At 36.9% G+C, this 13928-nt stretch overlaps 1 pseudogene; it reads right to left on the reverse strand.

The window, feature by feature from the left end:
• Window positions 1-1792: 1792 nt before the first annotated feature.
• On the reverse strand, window positions 1793-7841 carry LOC124367685 (annotated as a pseudogene).
• Between the last annotated feature and the right edge of the window lie 6087 nt (window positions 7842-13928).

The following is a 13928-nucleotide window of genomic DNA, read 5'->3' on the forward strand; positions in this document are numbered from 1 at the left end:
GCACCTTGCATGGTTGCATTGGGAAAATACATTGTAAAATTATGAAATTTTTTGAATAAAGGTGGTTGTGAACTGTGAACTGTGTGAAACTGTGAAACACACACACACACACACACCACACACACACAAACACACACACACACACACACAATCATTTAATCGCAAAATTTACTTGCTCCGCCGAGACTCGAACCCGGGTCTCTCACTTGCTGGGCGAGTATGTTACCACTACACTATATATATATATAGAACTTACGATATATATAGTACAAAACGTCGAGGTCGATGATCGTGCAGGTGATTTTGAAACGAACATTTTACATTGGTCTTATGGGTAACCATGATGGCAATGAGAAAATCGTAGAATAAACCAATTTTTAAGCAAACTGAGTAGCTATTTGATATTTTAAACATGTGGAATAATAACACTTGTGAAAACGTTACTTTGGTGGATTGATCGGTAAGACTATAGTTGGGTTTTCGATACTCGATTTTGTCTGTGTATTTTTTATTACTTCATGTCAGACACCTTTTTTCTTTACATCATTATAATACATATACGAGTACAGTTAATCGACAAACATTTCTATAAAGGTATAAAAACGAAACATTAAATATTAAAAAATAGAACTCCCCCCCCCCCCCCCACCCCCCCCCCCCCCCACCCCCCCCCCCCCCCACCCCCCCCCCCCCCCACCCCCCCCCCCCCCCACCCCCCCCCCCCCCCACCCAAACTTTTTCCAAATTAGTTACCGCTGAAGAACTAGCCTGCTTTTGAAGTGAAACATTTATGGATGCCAGACAAATTCCTATTTGTAACACAGTTTTAACGTTATCCTAATGTAAAAAGCAGAAAACCTCAGACGTGCAGCAGCCAGCAGCTAACTCTTAATGTGGCCCTCTTAAGTTGTAAGAAAAAATATATGCTAATAATTATTACATTACACAATTTTAGGCCAATATGTTGCATAAATGATGTGTTTAACTTCAGTTCACCTTTACCTTAATGCAGCATCTGGTATCTGAAATTGTCACTGACTGGACCTCCTAGAACCTGGAGTCATGTTCGTCAGAAGAGATAAACAAAACTTCAAAAACTTTGTACTATACAGTGTTCAAAAAGCCCCACACTGAGCTAAGAAGTCTGAAACTTTTGAGATTGGATTGTGTTCTCCTAACAGAGAGCCTTTAATTTGATGTAATACTCAACATATGCTCTCAATTAAGTTTCTCCTGATTCCTTGTGCCCGCCCCTTGATATGACAGAAAACTGGTTATTTAAAAAAATATATGTTTAAGTTTAAACAATGTAACCAAGTGTTATTGCTTTACCTGTAATTATTAAAAAAATATTTAAACTGGTACAGGACTTCACGAACAACTGTATAATCGTACCACTTCACTATCAGTAACCATTGTAATTGCCCAGCTCTAACTTGGCAGCTTGATGAACATAATTGTTGGATTTGTAGTTGGAGAAGGAAGAAGAAATGATTAAGAATGGGTGACCTTACACTAACGTTTTTTTTTTGTTTTTACTTCGTGAGAGTGGAAAATCTATGGCAGATACCTGCAGGGTGCCACACGTCCTTTGCAGTTCCCACAGGCATGTTGGGCTTTCACCAACTAAAAACCACTCTCTGTTCCCTACCAGACTGTATACAAACATTCTATCACGTGGAAGTCTATTATACTGATCTCTGTATCTGGTCAATCATTTCAACAGCGAACTTCCTTCTTCCAAATTCTCTTAGTGGTCATATTGCTATAAAATCAAGTAGAACCCTGAAGCTCGAGGGAACAAGACTCACCCAAACTGTCTGGAAGGGAGGAGATTGTTTGGTCCACTTCTCGATTGTGTCTGATGGGCACGTCGAACCTGGGGGAGATGACACCGCACTTGTTGAGTCTGCCCGTCAGATGAACCACAATCTTCCCCGACCTGTGGTCATCCACAATCTCAAAACTCACCAATGTACCCTGTAAATCAGACATTGCAGGTAAGTACTCTCCACACTTAGCAAGATTATTTTCTTTTTGGGTTGGTATATTTTTTCTCTGTAATCTGTATATTGTTGTATACTGTATTTACATGTATTTAAAAAAAAGAGAAAAAATAAACGCATTTATTATTATTATTAAACTTGGGGGTATATTTTACACAAATGAAATTTGGGACCTGATAATAATGATCACACAACACAGATTATCTATAACATATATTAATCTTCTAAATTAAATGTGTACCACATTTAAGTTCGATAACCACATTCACCACAATCTAGAACAACAGAAAAAGACGATAAAACAAACCCAATTCTACAAAAAAGGTTGACCAAAATTCTTAACCCTTTGAACGCCGATATAAATTTATGTAATTTTTTAGATTACGCTCATTTAAGGTAAAAAAATAAAAATGAAAATTCCTTAAAGCTAATTTTTTTATTAATTCCTAATGACTAATAGTCACACACAAAAAAAATAAATTTTACAATAATGTAATACTTGCATAATAATAATATCATTTTTTCATAATAATGGAATATTTCAATCAAAATCAAATTTAGGTTACAGAGTAATCAAATGCATGTGATGAAAAATATGAAAACTATGTAACAAGGATAAGAAACAATAAAGTGTGTAATATAGCCGATCTTGATTAGTTTTTATAAGTTCTGATAATAATAGATTTAGGCAGTTGTACGGTAAACTTCAAAACAAAAAATCGGGATGAAGCCATGGGGTCTCGGGACATGACTTGCAGCCATTAATTACACAACAGAAAAGAAACGATAAAAACTTTATTATAACACCTAAAACATGGTAACAATAACTTTTTACAACTGTTTCTATAAGGAATGACAACGCAAGAACACTTCCCAAGGCACAATGCGTGCTCCACTGACAGTCCGGTAATGGCGGATAGTATCGTCATCGGCCGTACAGACGGGAGTGGGAGAACAGCTGCCAGCAACAAAACAATTTATTGTTTACCTACTGCGGCCAGCTGACAGCTGCAACTGGATTATTAGGTCAAGCCAGTACATTACTTTGTATTGTGGCTTATGTATTGAACTTATAAACTTCAAAAACAGTAATAAAATATATTTTTATTGATCGGCGGATTATTTCGTCTTTGGCGTTATAAGACCAAACAACATCGCGGATTATTCCGTCTACGGCGTGCTAAGGGTTTAAGTTACATTTATCGATTAAACTGCATATGATAAAATATAGCATCTGCCATCGTTGGAGGTTGCCATGAGGGCATCATATCAAATTAATCTAGTTGAAAATGTTTAAATTTAATTAGCTAGCATGCTTATTTGTTAACAACATGAGGCACTGATGGGAAAAAATAATTTAATTAGGCAATTTATAACAGTATTTCAAATTAAGAGCCTTTTAAAAATTTCACCTAAGATCTGAAAATAAGCATTACTTTATTTCCCTCATTGCAAAAAAAACTTCATTTGATCTTATTGTCGTTACCAAGTTTTGTTTTTTTACACAATAGAAGATTTATATCAGTGGATCGTTTCAACACCATGCAACTTAACTTAATTCATAATACTCGCTGCTGTTTAGAATGTCTTAGATTTACATTATATTCATTACACAGTGTTAAAATATCACTTTCCATTCAATACAAATTATATTACAAAACTAGCTTTATAGGCTTAACATAAAAATGGAAATTTGTATTATGTATGTCAACAGTTATAAAAAAGAACAGTACTAGTCTAAGTGTTACCATTATTTATTATTATACTGTTACTACTTTTACGGCCATATCAAATGAATGGAGATACAGGATTTGTGACAAAAATTGGATGTAATACTGAAATGTTTTTGAAATGCGAGTGGTTATGGAAACTAGTTTTGATACATATTCTCTTTGTCTGTGTAAAATAAAAAACAAAATTATTTCTTACCATGCTTCATCATTACTGTCAGAAATTTGACAATGACTTTTGAGCAGGGCCTGATGAGGACCTGACGTTTGCCTCGCTTCTCTGCATTGTTGATGGACTTGAGAGCGTCACTCAGAACATTCATGCGCACCATGATTCCCGCTACAACATATCAAAACATATGTAAAATAATGATACACTTCAATACAAATCCTGAGTGATTAAAGTGTAGCACATGTATGCAATATCCAACGACCGGTGACTACTTTCAAAATCTATTTAAAACCATTAATTAGGACACAATGCAAATACCTAACAGAATATAAGGCCTGCATGCTGAACTTAACTAAGCCATGTGATTTCCTGATAGCACATTAGAATCATTATGTTGTGATAGTTCAATCACAATAATATTTTTAAATGTGTTTGCGTTCAAAAAATGTATTAATAACATTCAAACACTTGCTAAATATGACAATCACGCGCTATTCTCCACTACTTCAGTCCAACTGCCAAATGTAAGATTAATTGGTTATTTATGGTCTACTACTAAGTTGCTCGAATAATCCGACTAGGCAGTATTGCCTATACCTCAAAAGCTAGGAGCTTGTAAACACCACATGATGATTCTTGGGTAGTTTAATAATAGGTGGTCTCCAATGCACTTAAGACACAACTTTTTTTAGTGTGAATTGCAATTTTTAAATTTAAACAGTACACTGGGCCTACTTAAATAAACATACAAATTCTGCCAAGATTCTAAGTTTTGCTTGGATTTTAATGGCTTTATTAAACGTTCGGCTCTTTAAATAACTGAAATTTAAATAATTTACATTGATTATTAGCTTTATGTCTGAAACTAGATAGATTGGTTATTTATTAGACCAAGTTTGTTTAAAATGAACCAAGAAATATGTAATTTTAAGTTATACATTGAACTATTTAAAAGTATTATTATTTGCAGGAATGCAATCCTTCAGAATTAGATCTCTAGTATCAACAAAACAGAAAATCCATTTAAATATTTTGAGCTTTTGTCCCCACCAAAAGCACTAGTATTGTAATAAGTAGGTAATGAGCATTTACTCATATAACTGGGAGATTGCTGCACTTCCCAGCCACAAATGGATAAGGATATAACTTAACAACTGCACAATATAGTGGGCTACACTTAGTGGCCTGCGAGCTGAATGGAAAAACAGCAAGGGCCACTAAGTATGGACTGCTGAGCTGTAGGACAGGGCGTGGTCATTAATCAATGACCAAAGACAGAAATCAGGCAGACTACAGTATAATAAGTGGCTATCATGGTAAACATCGACACAGTACTCATGATTATTGAATTATTAATATTCATACATAATGAATTTTTGATATAACTAATGAAACTAAATTACGTTATGGGTATTATTATATACCTAATTCAGCTAAATTTAGTGATGAATATAGAAGCCATATATTTTTATAAAAAGTAAAAGCAAAAAACAGTGTAACATTTAGGCCTAGTTACATTTTACTATTTTCAACCTTGTGACACAAATAACACATGATGTGCAGCATCACCATTGTACGTGTGGCCGCTTGCCATTACTCTCCAATATTATTTATATGATTTTACTTTGAATTAATTTGGGTACTTTTGTATTATCCTAAGGCCACTATTTTTGGACAAGTTTTCTTTATAGGAAAACAAATAAAATGTCTTATAAGAACAAAATTTATTTAACTTGTTTTGAATCGTACAAGTCATTACGACGGACAGCTATATACATCGTATTCTGCCTCCCAAAAGGAAGTGCATCGCCACCAAACCCTACTACTCAAACGCATCGCCACATGTATTCTGCCTATAAAAAAAACTTTACTTTTTAGTTTAAGGTAAATCCCAGAGGCATAAATAAGAATTCAATGATGAAATTATAAATTAATAAAGCGCACGACAATCAATGAAAACTAAAAGAATGACAATTAATTATTCAAAGTAACAGGTGATTCATGCGTCTAGGCCTACAGCTACATATGCCTCTTTGGCAACAGGAAGTATGATGACTCAACAGGATTTTTTTAACTCATTATGAAACAAAGACAATACTAGTAACATACAATGAAATTTATTTTGGTCTCCAATACAGAAAACTTGCCCTAAATTACTTGTCCAAAAATAGTGGCTTCCAGATATAATACCAAAAAACTACCTTAATTTGGAACAATAATATAACAAAATTGTTATTCGTCTTTTGTATATTAAAAAATATTGTTTTTCTATAAAATAAAATAAGCTAGCAATTATTAATTAAGACTAACAATAGGTCAAATGATTTGATATATTCGATAGTTTAGATATTTATTATCGATATAGTTGATTTGATTGTCATGTTGGCCGCTTGTTACACTGCAGCCAATAGCCATGACCATGATCACCTTAATAGTGGCTAGACGATACAAAAGGTCAAACATATAATTAGATGCCGATCTTAAAAGAGTGCCAAACATAAAATAGCATTTGGGTAGAGTTTAATAGGTGGCCCACACTCGTTATTCGGTTGTTTTTTATCTAATATATATTGATTGTTTCTATAAAGTTAATAATTCAATGTTACAATTTATTTAACTTCAACGTATTGATACATTATAATAATGTCTAATGAAAACAATAAGTAATATAACTTATATATATTTTTTTGGATTTTGATAATGGTGAAGCGTATGAGATTGAAAGTTCTCGGCGAGCAGTCATAGAAGTTGAGGAGTGGAATACCAAGAGACTGTCTAGTAGACTAACTATGTAAACAGTTTGTACAGCAGAGAAGTGTGCCTGTCAGGTAAGAATCTATTCTTCCATTACACAAAAGCGGTTGCTCACTGCTCAGGGCAAGCTGTAATTACTGTAAAGTATCTCTAACATTCAGTGTCGGTTTTAGTGTTACTAGCGCCCTGGGCGAGATTTCTTCAGCGACCTCTAACTGCAATTAAATTACATACGAAAAAAAGGCTACTGGCACCCCTGGGCGGGCGGTCGCCCAACAGCGCCCTACCCTAACACCGCTCCTGCTAACATGTGGTCCAGGTTAAAGTTGGTTTGTTATTTTTAATATTACTGTTATTTTTTGTTTGAATGTGTTATTCATAGTGTTAATGTATGCTAATTCTTGTTGTATTATTATTATGTAATATATCAAAGTTGGGTAATATACCAAAACGTTCAATAATGACGATCGAATAAACAAGCCATTAAGTCTCACCTAGCATTTGTTGTAACAAAAAATAAAGCACGAGTTCATCGATCTACAATGAGTAGATGGGATGAACAATACTTGCACAATGATTCACATTTTATGACAAAACCATATAGGGCTTCCAAATGCACAAAACACTGCTCTCCTAAATTGGGGTCAGCCACATGTTTAATGTTGAAAACAGTAGCATAAAGAGGTCTCTAGCCCATCTTAAGAAAATGTTTATATAATCAAAATTAAGCTAAACTAGAGTGAAACACATAGGCCTACTAAAAAAATCATATCTAACATCAAAGTCTAAGTTCTATAACATATATATATATATATATATATATATATATATATATATTATGTCAGAAACTAGCAATCATCAATAAATTATGTAAACTCTTAAATGCATTAATGCATTAAAGGCTTTTCTTGATAAAATGAAAGAAACGTAAGGTTAGCCCTAGCCGTATTAGCAAACATCAGCTTTTGGTATTTCACAAGTATCAAGAAGTCAAACTACTATATTTAAAATAACCATGAAAATATTGTATATTGCGTTTAAATATTCTTTCTATCAATATACAGGTATTTAATAAGATTACCTGTGATGCAAAATGGACTGCGAACAGTTACATCCACACAACGAAAGACCACACTCTCAGGAAGTGAAGAAGAAAGAAGAAGAGGTAGTTTTTTCCAGTGTGTGCCACTCAAAACCGGATACACAGGCTACAAGATATCCCCATTGATGTTTATTTGATCATATTTCTTGCCTGTTTAATACTACAAAAGTTGAGTACAACATTTAATTGATAATATTATAGCACTGTTTATTATGTATTTCATAAACTAACACGACAATAAAATTAGGATTGGTTAAATTAATTTGTAAAATATTTAAATATCAGTAGCTTTGGCTAGAAATATCTTATAAATAAGTCTAGCCTATTCAAAGCCCTCATAGTGATATGTGAGTTGTGTAATAGTGCAAGAATCTTTATAATATGTAATCTCATTAATTAGTATCCCTAAAGAACGCCTACTAAACTAAATTCAAGATATGTAAACAACTTAGTATTAGAGAATGATAGTATTTACATGAAAACAAACTTGATCAAAGTATAATAAAGGAGGAAATTCGTCAATGACATTCACTATGTTTTCATCACCGTTGAGGTACCTACATAAAAGCGATTTTCCATTGGACCTTAAGAATATGATGTATTTTTATTAGTAGATTTACACTAATTTAATTCCTGATAGATTACTTGTCATTAATGAATGTACAAGTGAGGTGTACCGCTTTTACCGTACTAAAGATTTGTATGACAGAGTGGTAGAGATGACTTTTTTGCCATATGTAATATGCTGGTCTCTCAAGAGATTTTTTCTAATATTTGGACCTAGGCTAGTATCTAATGTATTATTTAGTTGACTCAGTCCTCAAACTGCTAGTAACATATCAGTAAGCGCAGAGTATAAGAGTCAGTACTTTTATATATCCCACCCGACAAAAAACCTCTAATCAGTACACTAAATTTAGCTCCGTCTTTGGAATCTCTGCCACTTTTCTGCACTTCTATTTGTAACTATTATTTATTGTTTACAGTCTATTCAGTAAAATAAAAACAATAAGAAAAACATAATACATACATTCCAAAAACAATGGTTGATTAGCGCCCAAAGACCTTAACCAACGTAAAGTACTTATTTATTTATTTATTTCATTCCAACGGCAAAACCAATGTTTACAAATCAAATCTATAACATGCAGATACTTAAATATACTAGTAACAGAATACTAGCATGCAAGCAGTATAAATACAAGCAGTATGCAACAACTTGAAAAGTATACTAAGTATAATAACAGCGATAAATATGTATATATAGTAACAAAAACAAAAACAATTAATAAATACTATCTGTACGTATGCAAGAAATAAAAGACAAACCAATGTTTACAAATCAAACCTATAACAAGCAAACAATAAGTATACCAGCAACCGAATACATGCAGATATAAATACGAGCAAAGTATGTAACAACTTGAAAAATATACTAAGAATAATAACAATCGATAAAAATGCATATATAGTAACAAAAACAATAACAATCAATAAATACTATATGTACGTATGCAAAAAAATAATAACAAATGAAGAATAGATACGGTAGGACGCTTCATGTAGAGTCCTGCTGTGCGGCTGTCAATACTCCTCTCCTTATGGTCGAAACCCCGTCGTGGAAGAGATCCAACCCGCCGCAGTGACGGTTGCCAATCCTCATCATCCTTGCAAGTGGACCATGGAAGTCATAGTTTCTTGAATATTGGCGCCTCCCAAACAACTCCCTCGAACGAGTCCCCGATGGTATACGAAAATCCACTCGCGAAAGCAGCGACGGGCAGTCCAGCTCCCCCCTTATCAGCCGAATCAGCAACAAGACATCCGCCACACAGCGCCTGGTCCGAAGATCTGGGAGAAGAAGCTCGGCCTGCAGCTCAGCAACAGGAATGTCTCTAAACAGCAGTCCTCGCCGCAGTCCCACCAGTCTCAGGAATCTCCTTTGGACCGCTTCCAGTTTGTCAACAAGACCCAGCTGGTAGGGAGACCAAACAGGACTCGCATATTCCAATAACTGGCGAACGAAGGATGAGTAGAGAGTCCTTAAGACTGCAGAGCTTGTCATTCCACGAGTAGACCTGTTGATGAATCCCAACATCCTATACGCTCTTCTGCACAGCTCATCGACATGGTCATTGAAGGAAAGATCAGCAGAGAAGGTAACACCCAAGTCCTTAATTTTGAATACTCTATCCAGAGGTTGACCATCCAGTGAATACTGAAAAATACTAGGTTGATGCAATCGACTGAAGGTCATTACAGAGCATTTGGACGAGTTTAGCTTCATGTTGTTAGTTCTACACCAATCCAGAACACCATCAAGACTCGACTGAAGCAGTGCAGAGTCGTCCCGGCTGGAGACCACCGTGTAGATTTTGACGTCGTCAGCAAAAAGCAGGGCATCCACTTTCAGTATCGAAGTAATATCATTGATGAATACAGTGAAAAGATATGGGCCTAATAAGGAGCCCTGAGGGACGCCCGAGGATTGATGGAATTCCTGAGAAAGTGCACCAGGAAGCCTTACCAGCAAGCGCCGTCGCAGCAGATAGTCGCTCAGCCAGGAGAGGAGTGGGCCGTGAATGCCATAAGCTTTGAGTTTTTGTCCAAGAATGTAGTGGTCAACCTTGTCAAAGGCTTTGGCAAAGTCAATAAAAGCCACGTCCAGCTGTTTACCAGACCCCATGGTGGATAGTATTTTTTCTTCAAACAGAAGTAAATTGGTTACTGTGGATTTGCAGGCGGTAAAACCGTGTTGACTAGGACAAACTAGAGGTTTCAAGTATGGTCTCAAACGAGACAGTACGAGCCCTTCAAACACCTTCCCAACAGCAGAGAGAATGGTAATGGGACGATAGTTTTCAACTTCTGAGGAACTACCACTCTTAAGTATAGGAACCACGTGTCCCACTTTAAGAATTTCAGGAAATATTCCATGCAGTAGAGATAGGTTAAATAGAGTAGTCAGGGGTTGAACTAAGATGTCTTTGCAGTGATACAAAAATGATGGAGGTACGTTGTCAGGGCCAGCACCCTTCATAACATCAAGATTCCTCAAGACCTCTAAGACCTCCGAAGCAGAGAAAGATATAGCCGCCAAAGAAGAATGTGTGTTGAAATCGAAGTGTGGAGCTGAAGTTACTGGCTGGGAGAAGACAGAAGAAAAGAATTCTGAAAACATATTTGCTTTATCCTGCAGGTCCAATGAAGTGCGTCCACTAAGTGTGACAGTAGAAGGGACTCCGAGAGATTCAGTAGAAGTGCGGACAAAACTCCAAAAGCTGTTGGGATTGTGCGGGATGGAATCTTCAATATGGCTCAGATAATCCATGCGGCATCTACGACTAAGGTTCTTGCAAGCCTCACGCAGTATACAGAAGCGAGTGTAGTCCGTAGGTAGATAGGTAAGTTTATAACGTTTGTGCGCAATCTTCTTTTGTATCACCAGGTTAATGAGCTCCCTGGAAAACCATTTTGGGAAGGGTGAGGTTCCCAGTCGTTTAAGAGAGCTGCATTTAACACAAATATCACCAAGTAATGAAACCAATCCTCCGAAGCTGTCTTGGACGTTGGTTGTAGCATAGACGAAGGAGAGATCCTCCGCTGAAAGCATCTCAGAAGCAGCATTCAAGTCACACTTGCGCAGGTTGGGGCAGGTGACATATCTAGCAGGAAGAGTCCTTCGTCCAATTGGAACGGAAAAGGCCAAAGGGGGATGGTGGGGATCAGCCTGAACCAGACAATCATCAGCAGCAACCACGGAGACAAATTTTATGCTGCTAAATATTAGATCCAAAGTGACTTGTCTGAAGTTCCGCATGTGATTAACCTGATCCAAGGAGTGCAACTCGGCAAGGTTCTCAAGAAGCTCCCCTTTAGTTCTGTCCGCAGCGTTTTGGTCGGAGATGGGGATATCATAGGAGGGGACGTTGAAGTCACCCGCCAATATCAGAGAAGATGACGGCGAAGACGATACAATTTCGTCTACTGAACTGCAGTAAGTATCATAAGTAGATGCAGGCTGCCCAGGAGGGATATAGACACAGTTCAATATCAATTTATGAGCAGGTAGAGAGATAAAAAGACTCTCGATTGGCGAGTCATAAATAATCTCTTGGGAATGTATGCTTTTATTGACTGCCACCATTACTCCACCACCAGAAGTTTTGCTGCTTGAATGGGCGTTTCTGTCCTTTCGATAGATTGTATAGCTGTCGGTCGATTGCAGTTCAGAAGTAGACACATCAGGGGAGAGGTTAGTTTCACACAGCAACAGAACGTCGTAAACACTACACGCCAAAGCATTTTTCAAAGTATGAAGCTTAGTTCTAATTCCATTGACATTTTGGAAGTATAAGTTCAAACTAGTTTTGCCGTTGGAAGTACTTAGTTTTTTTTTACAATCTTGGGGATGCCGTTTAGATATTTGATGGTTAAATCTGGCTCGCCGGAATCAATACGGGACTTCAGAGTATCCCGCAGATCCGAGAGGTGCTGTCTTTCCTTCAAGGTGCGATCACGAGCCAGGGAAACGCCATCCAACTCATCTCCAGAGTCTCTCTTGGTGCCAAAGGTTTTGAAGAGTGTAACGGCCTCATTCTCAGACGAGAGGCAGAGCTTTATAGCTCGGGGTTTATCTTTAGTTGCTTTCCCAAGTCTGAAAAATCTAGCCCGGCCCATGGACGCTCCCAGACCACAACGTTCCAAGATGATATTGATAAGACTCTTATCGTGCTCCTTCGCAGCTGCCAGCACAGATGATTCGCATTCCTTAAGTCCGAGTACGATCACGTTACGTGTGCGGCGCTGTCTGTCGTTGATTTCCTCAAAGATATCCTCAACTGGAATGTCCCGGCCCTCTCCCTTAGCTGCAGCTTTGGCTTTTAAATCATTGACATCACTCTCGAGTTTATCGATGCGTGGCTCTAGGTAGCTAATTTTGGCGCTCAAATTGTTTATATCTGTTTTTATATCCTGAAGCCCATCAGCAATACCCTTAACCTCATCCTTGGTTGCGAGAAGGGAGAATTTATTGAGTAGCTCATCCATTTTACTAACTAGTAGTTGAGATGGGTTAGAGTTGGCCGCGTAACAGTCAACACGTAGGCAGTGCCACTTTTTATTTACGTTACTGGCGTAATGTGAATATTCAGTTTTGTTTACTCCCACGCATTTGATGTGGAACCAACTTTGGCAGTCTGAGTCGCACTGAAGTCCCATCGTCCGTGTCAAGAACCTTTTTCATGCACACTCTGCACGCAGCACTGTCAGCCATGACGTGAGGATAGAAGCTTGACAATCAATGTTCAAACAGTATTTGATATAATGCAGAAGTCGTACGTTGACGAGTGATCAAGATGGCAGTGGAAGAGAAAAAAAAAACTTGCGCAGGTCTGTCAGCAGATGCTCTGCAAGTTGACACTGGTGACAGGTGATTGACAAACACTGATGTTGGGTTGAGTTGTAGAGAGGGAACGGTGGAACATGAACCAAGGGCAAGAAGGTTATGTTGACATATTTTCCGTTATTGACAAGATATGGTATACAATTTGTTAGTCCGCGTTTGTTTTATGAGGCGTGTGCAGGTGGAATGTGATACACACATACAGCTTACGTGTCGCCAGGAATGCAATCCACACAATTGTCCACACAATAATACTAATAAACTTACTAGTTCAATAATACTATTCCAGAATTAAAAAGCGCGGTCAATAAATGAACAAGTTGCAACAATGTTTGAACAATGTTGTATCAAATTGCATATTCAATGAAACATGGGTTGGATAATATTTAATCACTTACAATAAAGCCTCGACCTTGCTCCTAATGATTTATCTATTTTTGCACCTGAAACATCATCTTGGGAGAAAGCACACAAAGTGACAATGAAGAAGTGAAAACCACTTTGCACTACTGACAGTCAGAAACAGGTAGAACACCTGTTAAGCAAACCAATTAAACTTAAAAAGCACTTAAAAGCAACCAATTAAACCATTTCTTTAAGTACATACGAATGTTCACTATTATCCTATAATTCAAAGCAAGATGGTTTTGATGTCCTCCAATCTTAGTTATGTAGCCTAAATTAAATTTTGAAACCTCCTCTTCTACATATGCAATTACAGTGTCTCTGGGAATTACTGTATTTTTCTCGAACCATGAAA

The sequence above is a fragment of the Homalodisca vitripennis genome, chromosome 8 (assembly GCF_021130785.1).
Source record: "Homalodisca vitripennis isolate AUS2020 chromosome 8, UT_GWSS_2.1, whole genome shotgun sequence".
NCBI classification, from domain to species: Eukaryota; Metazoa; Arthropoda; class Insecta; order Hemiptera; family Cicadellidae; genus Homalodisca; species Homalodisca vitripennis.